Raw genomic sequence first — 21,077 nt, 5'->3', positions numbered from 1 at the left:
AAGTGGAGGCAGGAGGACTGGATGTACATCATTCTGATTTCTGCAAGCTAAGTGAGCCTGAGCTCTTTGCTTTGGGGTGGGGAAGTACATGCTACAGCACACATGTAGAAGCAGAGGACAATCTGAGGGTGAAGGTTTGGCCACAAGCCAGTGACAACCCAGGATCCACGTGGAAATGCAGACAGAAATCCTGCTAGTTGTTCTCTGAGCTCCACATGTTGTGTGGCATGTTTGTACACATGTACACACTGCACAGACAAGTAGATACAGACAATAATAAACCAGTACACAGGGAGAGTCTCCATGGTGGAGTGGACTGCTTGCTTGACACGCTGGCCCTGGACTGACTGAAAGGTGGCGATGAAAAGCAAGAACAAGTAAGTAAGCAAAAGAAAAGTGTTATACAGGAGGCTTGGGTCAGAGAAGCAGCTGCACTAGTACAGTGCTTGTCTGGCATGCACAAAACCGGGTTTGGTTCTCAGCACCAAAAAACTAATGTGGTGTTTGGAAGGGTGAAGGCAATAGTGTCAGAATCTCAAGGTCATCTTCAGCTATTTATGGAGTTCAAGGCAGCCTGGGATAAGAGGATAGATGGACAGATGGACAGAGTCCCACCCTACATAACCCTGGCTCTTCTGCAGAAGTTATCACCTTTGAGGCAGAGACAATGCCTCACACTTGTAATACCAGCACTGACATGTCAGATGCAGAATAACTGACAAGTCTAACCTAGGCTACACAGTGAGAGCAGTCCAGCTTGGACTACAGTATAAGACCTGGTCTGAACCCTCTCCCCAAAATAAAAACTCATCTTTGTTCCTGACCATTTGATCTAGTGTTACTGGCCCTTTTCAAGGTAGAGAACTATAGATACAATATCCCATGATAAAATACAAGTAACTGTAGGTGTTATTCTTATTTATATCTATTTTTGTTTTGTGGTCCAAGGCCTTGTACCTGCTAGGTGAGAGCTCTACCACTAAATTACATGTCCCTGTTATTTGTTCACAGGTTTGAGATAAGGTCGAGCACCCTGCACTGGCCTCTGACTCAGAGAGCTTACGCCAATGTTGAGCTCCTGACCTTTAGGTTTCTGAGACCATACCCAGTTTTTACTTTTTCTTTTTCTTTTTTTCAATGAAACATATTTGTTGATTCATTAAAGATACCTTAAGAAAGAAAGGCACACCAGCAAATATGGCTGCAGGCTTCTCAAAGAAAGGGCCACAGAAAGTAAGACAGTACTCAAGTGTGGGTATAGGTGCCAATTTTAAATTAAAGCAAGCTAGCCCTGGTGACACAAGCCTGTACTCAAGCTGAATCTGAGACTGTGAATAAAAATCAGCTTGGTTGGGCTGCGGAGTAAGCCTAGGCCAGTGTCTTAGTTAGGGTTTTACTGCTGTAAACAGACACCATGACCATGACAAGTCTTATAAAGGACAACATTTAATTGGGGCTGGCTTACAGGTTCAGAGGTTCACGTCATTATCATCAAGGCAGGAACATGGCAGCATCCAGGCAGGCGTGGTGCAGGAGGAACTGAGAGTTCTTCATCTTAAAGCTGCTAGCAGATACTGACTTCCAGGCAGCTAGATGAGGGTCTTAAGACCACACTCACAGTGACACACCTACACCAATAAGGCCACAGCTTCTAACAGTGCCACTCCCTGGGCTGAGCATACACAAACCATAACAGCCAGCCTGTGTAACTTACTCAACTCCTACTGTAAATTTAAAAGGAGCTGGGACTGAATTCAAGAGATCCTCTACACTGAAGGGAGAGGTAACTAAAGAAACGGGAGGGGGTGGGGGGGAGGCAGGAGTGTGATTCTGCTCAGGGTCATTTACTCCCAACCTCAATGACTCTAGAAATTTCCCACTCCCTTCAATTTTAACATCATCTAGGAATTGGCTTAAAAGGCAAATCATCAGGAAGGACTGGGGTGCGGCTTAACTAGAAGGATGACGACCGCCTAGCAAGAAAAAAGCCCCAGGCTCCATCTCAGCACGGCACAAGACCAGGCAAACTGACACACTTATGAGGTGGAGGGAAGAGGATCAGAAGTTTAAAGTTATCCCCAAACAGTAAGTTTGAAGACCCTGGTGTCAAAAACAAAACAACTGGCAAATTATCAGGCCTCATCTAAAGGTAAATGCAAAGCCCCACGCGGCCCCACCCCGTGACTAACTGAAACACACTAAGTTCAAGAACCACTACCACTTAGCCTCTGGCTACTCAAAAAAAAAAAAAAAAAAAAAAAAAAAAAAAAAAAAAACACATATGTACTCCATGAGTCTTTGCAATTATTTTTTTCCTTTTTGTTTTTATTTTATGTGTATGGGTGGGGTTTTTTTTTTTTGCATACATGTATGTCTTTGTGCCACTTGTATGCAATGTCTGAGGAGACCAGAAAAGGATATCTATTCCCTGGGATGGAGTTACAGATAGTTGTGAGCTGACATGTGAGTTCTGGAAATCAAACTTGGTCTTTTGGAAGAGCAGGAAGTGCTCTTCTTAACTACTGAGCCTGGGGTCCTGAACTGTTCACAAGTTCTTCACACTAAAGGTAAAGGTGAGAGGCACTGCCTAACCTCTAAAATATCCCTATTACCTACACCCTTCACACAGAGAGCGAGGATTCTCTGAATGAGCAAAGGTGAGGCCAGCAAAAAGCAGCTGTCTGTGATCTCTAAATGTGAGCGTATCCTGAGCAGTCCTGTGGGAAGGCAGCAGGACTACATGCCCTAGTTAGAGCAGGAAAGCAATGCCACATGTGACAGACAAAACCAGTACCGAGCAGCCTCTTAGGAAATGGACTTTCTCCTCTTGATTGTCAACACTCTATCAGAAGTAATTTTTCTTTTAAATTAAGAGAATTTGACTTTCACTCCAAATACAACAAAACTAATAAGAGGAGCTCATTTTGTACTGGGACTCCATCATCTTAAACAATGGAGGAAGGGGCTGGAGAGATGGCTCAGTGGTTAAGAGCACTGGATGTTCTTCCAGAGGCCCTGGGTTCAATTCCCAGCAATCACAAGGTGGCTCACAACTGTCTGATACCGTCACACAGACATACATATATGAAACAGGCAAAACATTAATGCCTATAAAATAAAAATTATTAAAAAAAAAAAAACAATGGAGATAGAACCTCTTCTCTGGAAGCATACTTTTCCAAAATATACAAACACTACCCATCCTCTTAGAGGCAGAAATATCTACTATATTCTACCTTTAATTTCTTGTCATTGCAGGGCGGTGGTGGCGCACGCCTTTAATCCCAGCACTTGGGAGGCAGAGGCAGGCGGATTTCTGAGTTCGAGGCCAGCCTGGTCTACAGAGTGAGTTCCAGGACAGCCAGGGCTACACAGAGAAACCCTGCCTCGAAAAACCAAAAAAAAAAAAAAAAAAACCAAAAAACAAACAAAACAAAAAACAAAAAATTCTTGTCATCTCAAAACCTGCATCCTTAGACACCCCCCATACCACACATGTGCATGCTCTGCCCCCCTCCCCCCCCCCATCTTTCCCTCTGCCTCTCACATTTTCCTCCTTGGGATCTCAGATACACTCTATGCAAAACACTTTCTGAGGCGATTGTGGGTGACCTGCATCCACATTTGTGATGAAGAAACACTGTATGTACAGCCTCCACATGCAGTCTGGCTTCACTCTCTTGCCTTTTACTTCTGGCTCCCAGCAGGTTCCTGCCCAATCTCAGGGCAGTGCAGCCCCATCTCTGCTTCCCAAGCACAGGAAGTACTTTGAGAAATTTGTGGGGTCGGGGCCCAATTTGATTTGCCTCTCCTTTGTTAAAGCACTCTTAGAAATTAAAGTCTCTAAATCTTTCTTTCCTATAAAACAAGTGAGTTTAATAGTCTTAAAATCAATTTGGGCCTTGGGTTTTTAATTACATAATATTAAGAAAAATAATAGCAATCTACCAAATAACTTCATCTCAAAAGGAAACATTTTTATATCTCAAATGCACTTTTAAATGATTTTGGTATGAGGCTGGTGAGGTGGCTCACCTGATAAAGACGGCACCAAGCCTAGCAGCCTGAGTTTTTGATCTCTGGGACCTACATGATATGGGCTGTTCTCTAACTCAGGTGCATACATATACACATAGACAGACAGACAAAAATAAAAATATAAATATTCTGGTATGGTAGTTTATTTCTACCCATGTCTTCCCCCTTTAAACTTTTCCAACCACTCCAAATTGTCTGTTCGCATTACTTCTGGGACAGATGAACTAGCTCAGCAGGTGAGCTGGGTTCCAGTCCCACGTCCATGTAAAGGTGAAAGAGGAGAACTGAATCCACACAGTCATCTTCTGAACACATATTCACTGTGGCACATTCTTTCAGAGTCACTCACACACACATAAACACATATATACAAATTAATACTAACAATAGCTTCTAAAAATTATTATTGATCCTCTTTACTTATTTTTGCATGTGTGTAGGCTCTCATATAGGGTCAGAGGACAACTTGCAGGAGTTGGTTCTCTCCCCCTGCCCTGTAGGTTCCCGGTCAAACTCTTGTCGTCAGGGCTAGTGGCCAGTGCCTTTACCTACCAGTATCCTGCTAGCCCTAATCTAAAAACAAAAATAACAACAACAAAAAAACCTTTTAAAATAGTATCTGTTAGCAGGAACAAGTGGTAGACACCTGTAATCCCACCACAGGGAGGTAAGAGCAGGCCTGGACTACCTAGCAAGACGTTACCTCTAAAACAACAAAATTGGGGTAGACAAAATGGCTCAGGGTTGGGGAATGGGTAGAAAGCTCACTGTGTAAGGACCCACATTTGGATCCCCAGCACACACATAAATAGCCAGATGCAAGGACAGCTGCAAACAACATCAGCCCTGGGAGAGCAGAAACCTGTCTCATAACAAGGAGTGACAAAAGAAGACCCAGTGTCAGCCTCTGGCCTCCAAATGGATGAATGTGCGTGCTACCAGTCCTGTTAAGCTAAAACCAGAATTCTTTTTTCTTGTTGGGGGGTAGCCAAGAGGATGGCTAGAAGGGAACAGTCTCATGTCATATAGTCTGCGCTCATACCTGATATGTAACCAAAGCTGTCCTTGAACTTCTAGTCATTCAGTTTCTGCCTCCCATGAGCTGGGATCATAGAAATGTGCCACGGCATTGGCACAAAACTCATTTTTAAATTTCTGTTTTACCAAAACTTAACATTCGAAATACATACAGCATTGCCTGAACATTCTAGGTCAAATTCAGACTTCAGAGGTTATTGTTGTTTGGGGTAAGGACTCACACAGGCTAGCCAAATGCTCCACCACTGTAGTCCAAGTGACAGTAGCAATTCAGAACTCAAAGCAGGCCATTTTTCTAAAGGTGTAAGTTATGACACTTACACTGGACCTTAAAATTCCACTTTTCCACAGAATACTTTCTAAATAGTTTCCTAGAACAACCCAGCCCAGGAGTTTATTTGGAACACAACATGTAACTACTTAGGAGGAGATTATTACATGAGATTCCTACTTGAGGCCACTTATGACCTGACTACTGACAGAGAAACAGCGAACACTGAAAGCAGTCTAGGGGCAGTTCACTTGGGAATCATTATGCCGGATTATCTTTCTCAAATATCAACACAACTCTAGGCTCTCTAATGCTTGAGATGTTCATATCTTATCCTGCTGAATTAAGGAATATGCTTGTACTTTAGCATATAGCAAAATGGAATTAACCAGAAGTTCAGGTAGTATATAAATTAGGGTTTTCTAGAGTCACAGAACTTTAGCCATCACAGTGTGAATCCATCAAACAAGGCAGAGAGGTCAGAGGTCTAACCCACTACTCTGTTCTGAGGTAAGGCCTCTTTTTCCTATTTCCTTTTCCTGTCACCCTTTAGTACACTCCAGGCTAGGTGACCGGCACGCCTCTAGACAATTCTGTCTCCACCTCCTATCCTGCCACAGAAGTACTGGGATCACAGGAATACACTACCAGGTCCAGGTTTTAATGTGAGTCCAGGAAGCTTGCACGCCATGCACTTTTACTCACTGAACCATTTCACAAGATGGAAAGAAATTAAGGCTAAAATCCCCAAACTCAAATATCTATTCTTACACTGATTTGGGAGGGGGGATACTAGAGTATTGTACTCACTCTCTCTCTCTCTCTCTCTCTCTCTCTCTCTCTCTCTCTCTCTCTGTAATCTCTCTCTCTCTCTCTCTCTCTCTCTCTCTCTCTCTCTCATTTTCACACACACAAACACACACAATTCAGGTCTTACAAGCACAGTCACATTTTTCTTTGGCAAGTTTGCATAAGCAGCCAAACAAGCATTTGGTTAAGATTCTAGAACAAGAAGTGGTGATAACACACACCTTTAATCCCAACACTCAGGAGGAAGAGGCAGGCAGATCTTAGTGAGTTCAAGAACAGCCAGGGCTACACAGAGAAACCCTGTCTCAAAAAAAACAAAATAACAAAAGAAAAAGATCTTAGAACTACAGAATATAAGAGGTTCTATAAAAAGATTCCAGGACTTATGATATAACATGTCCAAAGCTCTGAGTTCAATTCCCAGGACTTTATTTTTCTTTCTTTTTTTTTTTGGTTTTTCGAGACAGGGTTTCTCTGTATAGCCCTGGCTGTCCTGGAACTCACTCTGTAGACCAGGCTGGCCTCGAACTCAGGCCTGCCCAGGACTTTTCTTAAAAAGCAATTTTAATAAGCCTAATTCAATTTGACTTTACTCCATCCAGGACACATACACAATTCCCACTTTTAAATTGAAAAAGTAAATAATAAAGTTGTGCTCACACCTGTATACCAGAAGACTAAGAGTTCAAGGCAGTCTGGGAGCCTAAGATACATACAACCCTATCTAGGAGGAGGAGAAGGAGGAGGAGGTGAAGAAGAAGGGGGATGGGGAGAAAAGGGAGGAGAAATGAAAAATCACAACTCTCAACATGAGTAATTTAGAACTTTAAAAACACATGTATTTTTCAGGGGGGATAAAGACTTCATATTCTTGCTAGGTTTAGTAGTACAAACCTGTAATCTCACTTGGGAGTCAGAAACTGAAGGATCCCTGATTCAAAAATATAAAATACCTAACTTATCTTCATCTTCAGTATTTCATTACCAAAACTAATTGCTGAGTTAAGAAAGACTCTCCATCTATAAATAAGATGCAGTGAAGCACACCAGATAAGAACAGATCCTAGAAGCAGGGCAGCCTCAGTCCTATCCCAGGTGACCCTTTTGCAGGGTAGTGCTGCGGATTTAACACAGGGCCCTATGCATACTGGCAAACACTAGCACTCAGCTATACCCCCAGTTCCACAGATAACATGACTAAAAGCTGTATGTATCTACTAAGCTATTTAACTTCTCCATGCTCCAGTTTCTTCATCTGTACAGTAAGTATGATAGTAATATATACCTTAGAGGACTACAGAGAGGATTAATTAATTAATCCACGTAAGTTACTTAAATAGAGCCTCACAAAATAAGCACACTGTATGGGGCCTATGTTATCCAGAAATCTAGATGGGCATGATAACTGGTGTCTGTGATTTCAGCACACAGGATGCAGAGGCAAGGCTGCCTTATAATCCAAGAGCTTGAGAGGCAGATATAGTCAGCCTAGCCAAAAAGTAAGCCCAAGACCAAGGAGACATCTTGCCTCAGATATCAACATGGATGGGGCCTAAGGAATGATACCTAAGGCTCACCTCTAGTCTACATGTATTGGCAGGGGTAGGGGAAGGGGGAATATTGGGGAAATCGGTTGACAGAAAATATTCATGTCAAACTGAAGCATGAATAGTAGATTAGAACAAAGAAGACTTAATTATACTAATATTAAATTAAAAAGTAAGCCTTTTCAAAAACTTCTATTTTTATTAAGTGTGTGTGTGGGGGGGGGGGGTGGTACCTAACTGCATGTGTAGAAGTCAGAGCTCCCAGTGCTTGTGTGAGTAGTTCTTTAACCACTCAACCATCTCTTGTAGTTTGATTCCATGCTTTAAAGGATTTAATTATTGGGGTCATCATATTGTACCCATTTTTGTTTTTTAAACAGGAACTCCTGTAGTACAGGATGGCCTATAAGTCCATGTATAAGGATAGTCTGCTTCCCCTGCTCCATCCCTCAAGGGTTGGGACTACAGAGATGATAGCCAGTCACATCACTGTCTGTAGCAGGAGGATTTCCTGCTGTGGCTACATTATTTGCAATAAGGTGATTGGGGAGAAGCTAATGTGGGAGAAGTGAGGAGAGGAAGAGAGGAGGAAGAGGAGGAACTAGGAGGAGAGACATATAGCAGCCATGGAGGACTGACTACATGCATCAAGAACAGTCCTGGGTAACAATTCATATCTAGGTTAGTTAATTGGGTTAACAATTCTAATTGTGTGGGCATCTTGTTAACTGAGCATTTACAAATATATAAATATTAGATAATCTTTAAAAATAAGAGTCTTCATTCTACCGGGTACCGTGGGCATGGCAGATATTCTGGGATTCAGCCAAGCTTTGTGGAGACAATGTGGTAGATTGGCAGAGCCATCTCGCACGCTGGCATCTCATAGGTGCCAGGCCCTTGTTTCTGGCTGGCCGGAGCTGCGGTCTCACAGGTCTAGTTGTGGCATATGTGGCATGTGGCCTATGGCCGCTTCCAGCTGTGATGTCCATGGCTCTGGCCACAGAACATGGCAGCCTAAGCTAAGTAGAGCCACCGTTGCTTAGATAGTTGGCCAGCATCCGGGCTATTTTAAATATTACCTGCTACAAATATTAGTCTAATTTTTGTTCTCTGTACTCTTGTTAAGGGCCAAGAATTTCTAATACCTTTGTTCTTATGTTAGCCCATTGTCAAACTCTATCAACAAAATGCTATTGCATGTCTGCATCATCTCTGAAATCCTAACTCTGCCTAGTGCACTGTAGTCAGTTTATCCAGTCACTACTTTTAGTGGCCACCAGACTGCAGGGAAATAGTTAAAAATTAGTTTTCCAGAAAAAAACATATATTTATAAATGAAAAAGTTCAGATAATAGTGAACAATTTAAGCTAAAATAACTCCTGATCAACATTCTTGATTAAAAGAGTAACTACTACTTTGGCTTTAGGAGATGGTGTATGTAGGTAGTCCAGGCTGGCCTTGAGCTACTCCTATCTCACCAGCCATGTTAGAATTACAAGTACGCACTACCACTCTAGAAAACGTTACAGTCAGGCAGTGCTGACTCACTTGGGTGGGAGTCAGGTAGATCTCTGTAAGTTCCTGTTCAGCCTGGTCTACAAAGTGGTTTCCAGGACAGCCAGGACTGCACAGAGAAACCCTGTCTTGAAGAAAGAAAGAAAGAAAGAAAGAAAGAAAGAAAGAAAGAAAGAAAGAAAGAAAGAAAGAAAGAAAGAAAAAAGAAGCTTACATCTTTCACTAAAAAGTGATAAAAATAGAGCCAGTAAAATTGATTACTGATTAAGGAATCTGCAACCAAGCCTGGCAATCTAAGTTTGATTCCCAAAATTTTCATGGTAAAGAGAATCAACTGCCATTAAGTTGTTCTCTGACTTCCACTGCACAGGTGTATACAAACACACACACACACACACACACACACACACACACACACACACACACACAGAGTTCCTGTAAAAAAAAAAAAAAAAAAAAAACAACAACTAGTAAGCACAGACACTTGTGTAATTTTTTAAATTTATGTGTGGATGTTTTACCTGCACACAAGTATGTGGAGCATGGGTGTCTGGGCCTGTGGAGGTCAGAAGTAAACACTAGGCCTCTAAAACTTCACCCTGGTGCTCTGCAGTAGAGAACTGCTTAACTACTGTGCCATCATCTCTCTAGCCCCTCCTAATGTAATTTTTAGTCTCATCAAATTTAGCTATCAAATTAGTAATACCTTTATTTAAAAAGTCTTAAAAGGGGTGCAGAGATGGCTCAGCGGTTAAGGGCATTGGATGCTCTTCCAGACAGAGGTCTGGAGTTCAATTCCCAGCAACCACATGGTGGCTCACACCCATCTGCAGTGGGATCCGATGCCCTCTTCTGGTGTGCACTCATGAGTATTTGGACAAGGTCTTACTGGGAATTGAACCTATACCTCATGCATACTGAGGAAATACTCTGCCCACTGAGCTACAGACAGACATAGGCCCTGGATAGGTTCTCAGGTTGTTGTTGCTGCTGCTGCTGCTGCTGCTGCTGCTGCTGCTGCTGCTGCTGGAATGTTTTTGCTTGCTTGCTTGCTTGCTTGCTTGCTTGCTTGCTTGCTTGCTTTGGTTTTTCTGGATAGGGCTTCTCTCTGTAGCCCTGGCTGTCCTGGAATTCAATCTCTAGACCAGGCTGTCCTTGAACTCAGAGATTCACCTGCCTCCAACACTCAGAAGTGCTGGGATTAAAGGCGTGCACTACTATCACCCAACCTGGACAGGCTCTTTATAATGAGGTTGCCAGTAGTATTTATGTGGAGATAAATTTGTGTCCAGATTTCCTTAAACAAGGATAAAATCATGCAAAAAGCAAGAATGAAAATCAAACTGTGAATGTGACCCAGGAAAATGGGCCATCTCACGTCTGTGCATTTCCATTAAATGCATGCTATTAACTGAGACACAACACATGGAGATACAAATTACAGACAGAGCCCTTTACCCACACCCTAAAAAGACTGCAGTCCACTAGTGCTGTTTGTTTTGAGGTTGTTTGGTTAGTTTGTTTTGTTTTGAGTAGTAGAATCCCTTGTAGCCCAAGCTAACCTCAACTCTATATTCAAGGATGACCTTAAACTCCTCCTCCCCAAATTTACAGGGTGCTGAGGACAGAACCTAAGGCCTCACTCGTGTTAGGCAGGCATTCCCACCAACTAAGTTAGTTCACCTCTACAAACAATTATTTGGTGTATTTTATTTTGTCTGTCTCTGTCTCTGTGTCTCTCTTTCTTTCTCTGTCTCTCTCTTTCTCTCATTTTTTTGGATTTATTTTTTTTTTTTTTTTTGTATATGAGTTCTGTGTCTGCACATACATCTGTATGCCAGAAGAGGGCATCAGATTCCGTATAGATGGTTGTGGGCCACCATTAGGACTTCTAGAAGAACAGAGAGCTCTTAGTCACTAAGCTATCTCCAGCCCCTTTTCTGTCTCTTAAACCAGTTTGTTTGAAATACTAGTAGTAAGTGATACAGTGATCACTTACACTGAGAAAAACCAGGCTGAGTATGGTGGCGCTTGCCTATGATCCCGGCACTCTCTCTACTTCCAAAAAAACCAGGCTGGCTGACACAGGCCTGTAATCCTAACAGTCAAGGAGTTGAGGCAGGATGACCACAAGTTCAAAGCCTGTCTGAGTGACACCATGAGACTGTTTCCAACAAAGCAAACAAACTTGCTGCTCTTGCAGAGGACCCAGGCTCTGCTCGCAGGCAGCTCACAGCCACTTGATCACCAATAACTCCTGGTCAGAGATCAGCACTCTTCTAGCTGCCATGGACAATTCACAGGTGTAATACATTCATACACACATACATAAAAATAAACAGTGTTTTAAAAAACTAAATTAGTGGGAGCATCTTTACAAAACAGGCAAAATATGTATTTGGCTTTCTAGAACAATCAGTCATTCTAGCAATACAAACATAAAGGTAAACAAACAGCTACCTACATACCTTCTTCTAAAGTAATTTTCAATTATAATTTCAGATTAGAAAAAAAAATGTCCCAGGCACACTCTTGTGCTTTTTAAAGCTTCAAGTACCTTGCAAGTAGTAGATTTAAAACTCTGAAACATACTCACTTAAACACACTCTTGTCAGCATTACAACAACGCTCCATTATCCACTTTTGGATGCTGTCTCCAGATAATTTTTAATCCCCGCCTGACTTTCCTTACCAACAAGAACTTGGATACCATCTTTACCCTGCCTGCCCCCATTACTAGCTTGTGCTTAGGGAATTATAATTACAGTGATCCCGCCTCTCAGAACATCCGCAAAGCACAAAGCCTCTTTGTATGATTTCGGGAAGGGTGTGCTTTCCAGGCTCTCGGGAGAGAAGGATGAGTGGCAGTGTGAGGAAGAAGAGCTGTCTGCTGTGGTGGGCTTGGTTCTGCCTGGATACTACTCCTAGAGGTTTCCTTTCTCTGCCCCCACACCCTTTTCTCTTTCTCTTTCTCTTTTCTTTTTTTTCTTTTTCTTTTTTCTTTCTTATTTATTTATTTATTTATTTATTTATTTATTTATTTTTAAGATTAAACTCTTGCTGGGTACCACCAGCTAGCCTGATAATACTCACTATGTAGTAGTCTAGACTGGCCCAAACTCCCAGCAATCCTCCTGTCTCAGCCATACTCAGCCTTTGAGGTTTTTCTTATGGGTGACCATCAAGAATCCTGCTTGGCCTCTGTACTCCCTGGATGGGAATATCTGAGGAGCAGAGCCCATCCTGACAGATAGGCACAATCACTAAGCCCAGAGTGGCCAGAAGCAGAAAGCCCAGAGAAGGGAGAAAAGCAAGCAACGCTGTCCTGAAGTGCACCTTCTGGCTCCTCTGGAACCTCAGCAGCGCTGGCAGCAAAGGTCCTCACTCCAGGGAATCAGTGCTCGGCCTGTGCTTTACGGTCACTACTGGGAGATGCCTACATACATACTGAAGCAGCATAAGAATTTAGGAGGGACACAAACTTAGTTTTTATTTTAAGCAAGATAACCCAAAAGCCAAACAAAGAGAAAAACAAAAATAGGTCTTTGTTAATCATGAGCATCTCAAATTAGTGAAGGCAAGGCTAAGATGAAACTTGTTTTACTTCCAGCCTACCCACCCTCAACACTAAAAGGCACTAAAGCAGAGTGAGACAGGAACCATCTCTTCTTCAACTCTAGGAACACACAAAGCCCACACAGAACACACCCACCACCTGGCTACTCTTTCTTTTGTACACACATACGTCTCTTCCTCTTACCACTTTTCTCCATTTGTCTCAACAAAGTTCAATTATTCTCACTCCTTTATTTCTACACCTATTTTACCACAAAAGCAGAAAATGCAGAAATAATTCTCTGCATTCTGACATGCCCTAAACAGAACACAGTGAAGCCCCACCATCCTACACCTGCCCCTCATCACCTCGGTCTCTAGTCTATCCCAAATAGCACTCAGATCCAGTTAATAAAACAAGAAAGGAAACAGTTCCATCACTTTTGGATAAGGTCTATAGTTAAGATCTGTACATCCTCCTTGTATGGGCATAAGGCCATTTTATTTTCATTAAACATTTCTATTTACATATAATTTCTTCAAAAATTTCTTTGCAGACATCAACAAATACACAATGGGCTTCTCTATCTGCCACCTCAATCATGTTTTGAAATAATAAAAAGGACAATAGAGCCCACTTCACATGCAGCTCCCCCTCGGGTCACAGGAGTATCACTTGACCATGACAACTGTTCTGGAAAGCACTCTGCCATCATTTGCAATAGCAGCCAGTCAGCCCTCGGTACATAGTACTCCTTCCTCTCCCCAATTAAAAGAATGAAACAGCAGGAAGCATAAGCAGCAACTTAATGGAAAATAAATGGGTAAATACTTTTTAAATTGGCTAGAAAGCCTCAGGTCTCAGAAATCCAGGAATGTTACACTAGTATGAATGAAATAGAGATAAAAAAACAACACTCTACCTTCCAAAGTGACCGCTGCAAGAACATAAGCGCACGGGCGGGATGCGGCTGTGTTCTCACCTCGTTTACCAATGCTGCTGTCTTTCTTACAGAGTTCTTTCATTATGTTTTTCCATAAACCATTTCCTGCTTATTTTGTATTATTCCTCCAGTCTCATAATAAAGTTTATTACATAAAGCTGAATTCTTTGTTTTGTTTTGTTTTGTTTCGAGACAGGGTTTCTCTGTGTAGTCCTGGCTGTCCTGGAACTCACTTTGTAGACCAGGCTGGCCTCGAACTCAGAAATCCGCCTGCCTCTGCATCCCAAATGCTAGGATCAACGGCGTGTGCCACCACCGCCCGGCATAAAGCTGAATTCTTTGATTCGGGTTAATGTAGTGTTAAAAAGGCAGGACTGAACTTCTAAGGATAAGTTCAGGTGGAGGGCTAGGAACATGTATCAGTGGTAGTGTTCAAATACAGTGTATTGAGACTTTAGATTCAACTCTCGGAACTATCCCCCTCCACCCCCCCAAAAAAAGAATTGGGGGGATATAACTAAATTGACCATCTGCAGAGCATACACAAAGTCCTCTACCTGATGCTCAGCAGGAAGTAAGGACAATCAGAAACTCAAGGCCAGACCAAATAGCAACTCTGAAATTAACCTGAGAAATGTGAAACCCTGGTTCAAAACAGCAAACAAACAAGAAAAATTCACATAGAAAATTCTTTTAGCGCCTCAAACCCAGCACCAAGCCAACCTTCAATTCGGAATCAGAATAAGTGTGGAAGACACAGTCACTGAGGACCCAGAGGCCCAGAGGCCCAGAGATGGTGGACTGTGCTAGTTAATACTTCACTGTGTGAGACCGAGAAACATGGCCAGAGCAGAACTTGCAGGTATCAGTTCTCTCCTTCTACCACATGGGTACCAGGAAATCAAACTCAGGCCGGCAGATAACGTCATCCACTAAGCCATTGTGTCAGCCCTTAGTTGCTCATCCTGACAAAGGTTTCACCTCGCTGCTACCTGAAACAGATGGCCTGTTCTGGAGGTCATATACATAGTACTATATGGCAGTTTTGCTTAAAATTAATTTTTTTCAGAGCTGAGGACCGAACGCAGGGCCTTGCCCTTGCTAGGCAAGCACTCTACCACTGAGCTAAATCCCCAACCCTTTAAAATTAATTAAAAAATCAGAACCCCCTGGAGCCACGCTGAACTACAATAAACCTATCAGACAGCACCTCAACAAAAACCGGCATTTCACAAATTTCATCATCAGAAACTCTCACCTTTAATATAAAATTCTTAAATGAATCAAGACTAAAAGTCTAACATCTAAGGAAAACTAGTAAATTTGGGAGAAAAAACTTCCAAGTCAAGGGATAAGCAATCATTTCCTAATACCTAAAACTTCTCTCATGGTTTCAAAGGCTGAAGCTCAAATATAGATAGATAATAAGCCCAAACACTACAAGAATCTCCATTATCTGCAGAGGAATAAACCAATTTGCTCTTAAGAGAGACATGAGGGAGCCATGAGAGACACTCATCAGGTAAAGGTACTTGGACCAAGCCTGATGACCTCAGTGGAACCCCTGGAACCTGCATCATAGAAAATGGACCCTAAATGATTTCCTGCAACCTCAACAACTGCAGCCACCCACACACAAAGTAAATACGTGTGAAAAGAAAGGGGGGCCTGAGGGCTGGAGTGCAGTCAATGGCAGAGTGCATGCTTATTAGCATGGGCAGGGCTGAGACCCATACACATTTACCATTTGGAGTTTGCTTTTTGTTAGACCTCTCATAATTTTTCTCCCAACTATAAGACAGAGTTGACAATGAGGTAGAAGCCTGTATATTCTGATAGAAAGTCCTCATGAGCCCCTTATCCACTTGCCCTGAAGTAAGAGGAACAAGCAACCTGGATTAAGATGGGTATAGCCACTCATGTATGCATACCTAAAATCCTAGCCCTGAAGAATTGACGCAGGAAAATCTGTAGTTCAGGACCAGCCTCACCTACATAGAAAACTGGAGGCCAACCTGAGCTACATAAGACCATGTCACAAAAAAAAAACTTGCAAGAATAGTGAGGACATAGCTTACTTGGTAAAGTATCTGTCTAGCATGCACCAAACACCAGCACAGCATCAAATGGGTTTGGTGCAGGCCTGTAACCCCAGCACTCCCACCATTCAGGTGTAAGCAAAAAGACTAGATAGAATCTCAAGGTCCTCCTCGGCTGCAAAACAAGTTTGGTGCTACTCTGAAACGCAGGAGACTACCTCTAGAAGGAAGTGGGTTAACAAACAGGCTATGGTTAAAGACATACAATCCTACCCTTAGCATTTTCTTCTTTTCTTTTCTTTCTTTCTTCCTTTCTTTCCTCCTTTCTTTCTTTCTCTTTCTTTTCTTTTTTCTTTTTTTCTTTTTTTCTTTTTTTGGTTTTTCAAGACAGGGTTTCCCTGTAAATCCCAGGCTGTCCTGGAACTCACTCTGTAGACCAGGCTGGCCTCGAACTCAGAAATCCGCCTGCCTCTGCCTCCCAAGTGCTGGATTTAAAGGCGTGTGCCACCACTGCCCGGCTTCTTTCTCTCTTTCTTTCTTTCTTTCTTTCTTTCTTTCTTTCTTTCTTTTTTCTGGGACAGGGTTTCTCTGTGTAACAGCTCTGGCTGTCCTGGAACTCACTCTGTAAACCAGGCTGGCTTCAAACTCACAAAGATCCGCCGGTGTCTGCCTCCCAAGTGCTGGATTAAAGGCGTGCGCCACCACTGTAGTGAGTATGTATGTGTTGTACGCAGCCTCACATATACATGTTCCCACGTCGGAAATACGGTGTGTCCAAACATTCATGTGGCAGGCAAAGGTTGGCTCTGTGTGTCTTCTTACATCACTCTCCACCTTGGGTCTCTCAATTGAACCTAAAGCTTGACAATTTAGCTAGTCTAGCTAGCCGACTTATTTGGGGCATCCTCTATCTCCTTAACTCCCAAGTACTGGGATTATTGGCAGCTGCCTGCCATTTACCTGGTGCAAAGTATCTGAACTGTGGTCTCCAGGCTTGCTCAGAAAGCACTTTACCCATAAGCCATTTCCTGAGCTGTTTGTTCCCTTGTTATTCCTTTATGCTCCACATAGGAAGTAAGTATTTTGATGGCCTATGCCTGTACTCAGAAGCTTGTGGCATGAACATGGAGAGAAAGGCTGGCCTGAGCTGAAAGGACCAGGTCTCAAAGTGATAAATATCACATGGTTCAAATCATACCCAGTCATGGAGCAAGAACAAAGCACAGCCTGGGGAAGAGCCTGGAGGCTGGGCTCTGGCAAATCCGAAACAAGTCCTCAAACTCTAGTGAGCCCTAGACTCGGGTGGCTGGGCCCATCTTCTACCTGGTAAATCAGAACGTGCAGAAGCAGTTTCATCTTTGACAAAGCTTGAACTGCTGTAGGCTCACTAGAAAATGTAGAAAATCCTTCATGTTCTAGCAATTCCAAAATAAAAATTACCCATGGCTAGAAAAAACCAGCTCAGCCGTTGAGCACTAGCCAGGCTTCCCAGAACTCAGTTGCTCACAACTGTAACTACAATTCCAGGGGATTCAACAGCCTCTTCTAGCCCCAGGCACCAGATATGAGATGCTATACAGTCATACACGTAGGCAAAACACCCATACTTACAATTTTTTAAACAAACTTTTTTTCCCCTTTACTCACAGCAAAACTAGGTTAGAGGTCAGAAAGGGTAAAAAAAGGCGCACCGGGCCAGGGGCCTGACAGACTATGCTGGGCTAGACACTGTTGTTACAGCTCCAGAGTCATAGGACAAAACGTTATGTTCTATAAACAAGAAATGAGAGACATCTGAGAAATATTTCAGACATCTGAGAAATATTTAGAATAATATATTTAGTCTCTATAGCTCACATCCAATACTAACAAATCTTAATTTGCAATTTCCTGATCTGAATTTAAGTAAGATTAAGTACAATTAGAGCCCTTTGCATACCAGTCTTATCCCAGGCTCCAGCTTCTCTACCCAGAGATAAGTACCACTCGAGAATTTCAGTACTTCCCACACATGTATTTACACTACTATGTATGTATATAACCACAAGTATAGTTTTGAGTTTTCAAAATATACAAGTGAAAAATTTCTGTAAAAGTTCTGGAATTTGCTCCCCCAAAACATATCCAGTTTCTAATATACATCCATTTTTAATGCGTTAGCTGTAATTTACTGGGGTGGAGGGTTGAGATAAGTTTTTTAGTAGCCCATGCTGGCCTTGAACTTGTTCCACCTCCAAAGTATTAGAATTAGGTGTGTGACGTCATTGGTGCTTTCATTTCTTTCCTTGCAGAGCTGTAATATTCAGCTGTGTGGGCCCTGGTGTGTGTTCAGTGTTTATTCCTGCATACGCCTGCTCTTGTTGATGCTAGAGGCAGTTCGGGCATCTTTCTCTACCACTGTTCACCTTATTCTTTTGAGGCTTAGTCTTCTCATTAACTCTAGCTATTAAACCTACAGAGAGCAGCTGCCTCCACACTACCCACCCCACAAGACAAGGGTTGAGGGCAAACACTGCTACAGCTGGCTTTTATAATCCAAACTTGGGTCTTCCTGTTTTCATAGAGAGCACTTTACCTAGTAAGCCTCTGGAAGAGCAGACAGTGTTCTTAACCACCAAGCCTTCTCTCTAGCCCCTAAAATAGGATTCATGTGTTTCTCTTCTATTTATTATTGTCTTTACAAATTTTAGATAGATAGGTATGTCAACCAGCTTTCAACTAGTTATTTATTACACTACTCCCCAAGGTGGTTGCACCCATTTCTGTTCCCACTAACAGTATATAAAAGTACAATTTATTAATCCCAGAAGTCAGGAATCAGGGAGGGTGCATCTCTGTGAGTTCAAGGCCAACTTGGTCTACACCGAAAGTTCCAGGCCAGCCAAGAGTGCACAGTGAGGCCCTAGAAGCCACAGGGCTAGAGATATAGTTCTGTGAGAGTACTTGCTTAGCACATAGGTGGCTGGGTCCTGCCCTCAGCACAACAACAAAGCAACTGAAGTTTATTATTTCTCTACAATCTTACTAATGCTCACCAGAACATTTTAAGTTCTGCCTGGCTGACAGGTATGAAATAGCATGTACTGCTGTCCAATTTGCATTTGTCTGATTACAAGTCTTTGACAAATAAATTTTCTTATACATATGTGCGTATATGTGAACAAATAAATTTTCTTATACATATGTGCATATATGCGAACATATCTGCTAAATGTGTTTCTTATAGTCATGGTTTGTTTGTACTATAGGAATAAGACCCAGGGCCTGGAATGTGCTGGACAAGCACTCTCCCCTTTATTGCATCTCAAGACAGAATATTGAGGCTAGAGAAATGGCTCAGCAGTTAAGATCACTGGGTACAACACTTGCACAGGGCCCAGGCTCAGACCCTAGCACCCACATGAAGGTTCACAACAGCCTGTAACGGGACTTCCAGAGGATCTGACAGTGTTCTGGCTTCCATGCAATATGCCCACATAAGTACATGCAGACAAAACGCTCACATATGTAAAACAAATCTTTAAACCAGGTGTAAACCTTGTGTAGCACAAGCCTTTTTAGTCCCAGCACTCAGGAAGCAGAGGCAGGTGGATCTGTGAGTTTGATGCCAGCCTGGTCTACAATGCAAGTCCAGGACAGCCAGGGAAGGCTGTTACAGAGAAACTCTATTTTGAAAACACACAAATAAGTAGATAAATAAAGAAATCTTTAAATGCGCACACACACACACACACACACACACACACACACACACAAACCTATAACAAAATCCCAATATTTTCCTAAGATGACCAGGCTTCCCACTTGCTGTGGTGACCAGCTGGCCTGGTGGAACCCTTGATCCCTCTACCTCAGTCTTCCTAGTACTGTGATCGCAACCCCAAAGCAACCCCAAAGCATCCTTCCGACAGCATCCAAAATGGGAAAGCTCAGGTACGGTGCAGGGCAGTAAAGAAACTACTGGCTTTGAGGGATCAATCTGGACAAAAGGCCTTAATTAATTCATTTGCTAATTAGTCTTTCTCTTCCTTCTTTTGTCAAGCCTTACTTCCAAGACAATACCTTAGGCACTCTGGGGCCTGTATCCTTAGGGGTGAAAAAGAAGGAAGTAGGTGAGTCCAGCATGAGTCTATAAAATATTACAACTGTTCTTACTCAAAAAAAAAAAAACCCACGAAATTATGTCAGATCCATAGGAAAACTCTACATTGTAGACAGCATTCAACTTGAAGAGGCCCGCTTCAAACTTCTCCTACTTGGCTCTCTTTTGAAGCATCCCCGTCCTTTTCTCTAAACTAGCTGTCCTCCTCCTCCCTCCCCTTTATCTCCCTTCCCCCACAATAACTACATACTCTCTCATTCCCCATTCCACAGCTTCAAATGGTCTGTCTTCATTGCCTGCTATCCATCCACTGCTTTCTCCATCTCCTATGGAAATAATTAATATCCTCTCTCCTTTTCTAAGATGCACGCAGAGTAAAAGCAACTCACCTAATCACCCCAAGTAAGAACAGATTTCTCCTGAATTGTAAAGCAGGCAGGAGGGTGACTTGTCCTAACCCTCCCAACTTCCTTCCCCCTTCTTAGGATAGCTGCTCTTCCTCTGAGAATTCTCCAAGTGTGGTAAGTTCAGACCATCTAGAAAAAGCTTGGATGGCCTTCTGTAGCATGCATGCTTTTACCAGGACCAGTATTTCTGTTCCGGGCATAAACAAAACTCGGGCAATTTCCTGGAAAAGACCCTGTATGAACAGGCCTCCTTCCCTTTCATTCTCGCTGGGCTGGCTTAGCCAATGCAGTGGTGAGAAGGATGACCTGGAGAAGACCAAAAGGTCCCTGAGTCAAGTTTCCAAAGCTCTACTCCACTACCTCAATAAAACCCTCTCGCAGCACATCCCCCTCCCCGCCCCCGGCAGGAGTCCTGCTCGCTTCAGCTCCCGAAATCGGTTCCCCAGGGCACTAAGCTCCCGAGGCAGCTCCTGTTTCTCCTTCCTACCAGTCCTGGTCAGCTCAGAATAGGTTAGCTACCCTGGTGAGTGTGCCAGGGCGCAGGCCCCAGCCCCCTCCTTCCTACCACTCCAGACTCAGGGGCTGGGGACTCTGCCTCCTCCCAGCCCCCTCGCCTGACGGCCCGCGCCAGCTCCAGGGTGGCCCTGGTTCTCAGCCAAGACACGACTCTAGCTGGCTTTGTGACCTTGGGCAAGTCACTTCCCCCGGTAAGCCTCAGTTTCCTCCCCGGCAGAGCCGATTCCTCACGAGATCCTGCCCTGCCCACCCCGCAGGAAGGGGCTGCCCAGCGGGTGCGAAAACGCTTTG

General features: G+C 43.1%; 1 protein-coding gene across 5 annotated transcripts in view; it reads right to left on the bottom strand.

Moving 5' to 3' along the window:
• The window catches only part of Rnf38 (ring finger protein 38), a 103,005-nt gene that overhangs the window by 81,378 nt on the left and 550 nt on the right, over nt 1-21,077 (bottom strand). The gene's annotated exons all lie outside the window — the stretch shown is intronic.

Source organism: Arvicanthis niloticus, chromosome 5, assembly GCF_011762505.2.
Source record: "Arvicanthis niloticus isolate mArvNil1 chromosome 5, mArvNil1.pat.X, whole genome shotgun sequence".
Lineage (NCBI taxonomy): Eukaryota > Metazoa > Chordata > Mammalia > Rodentia > Muridae > Arvicanthis > Arvicanthis niloticus.
This window is presented reverse-complemented; position numbering and strand designations above follow the sequence as displayed.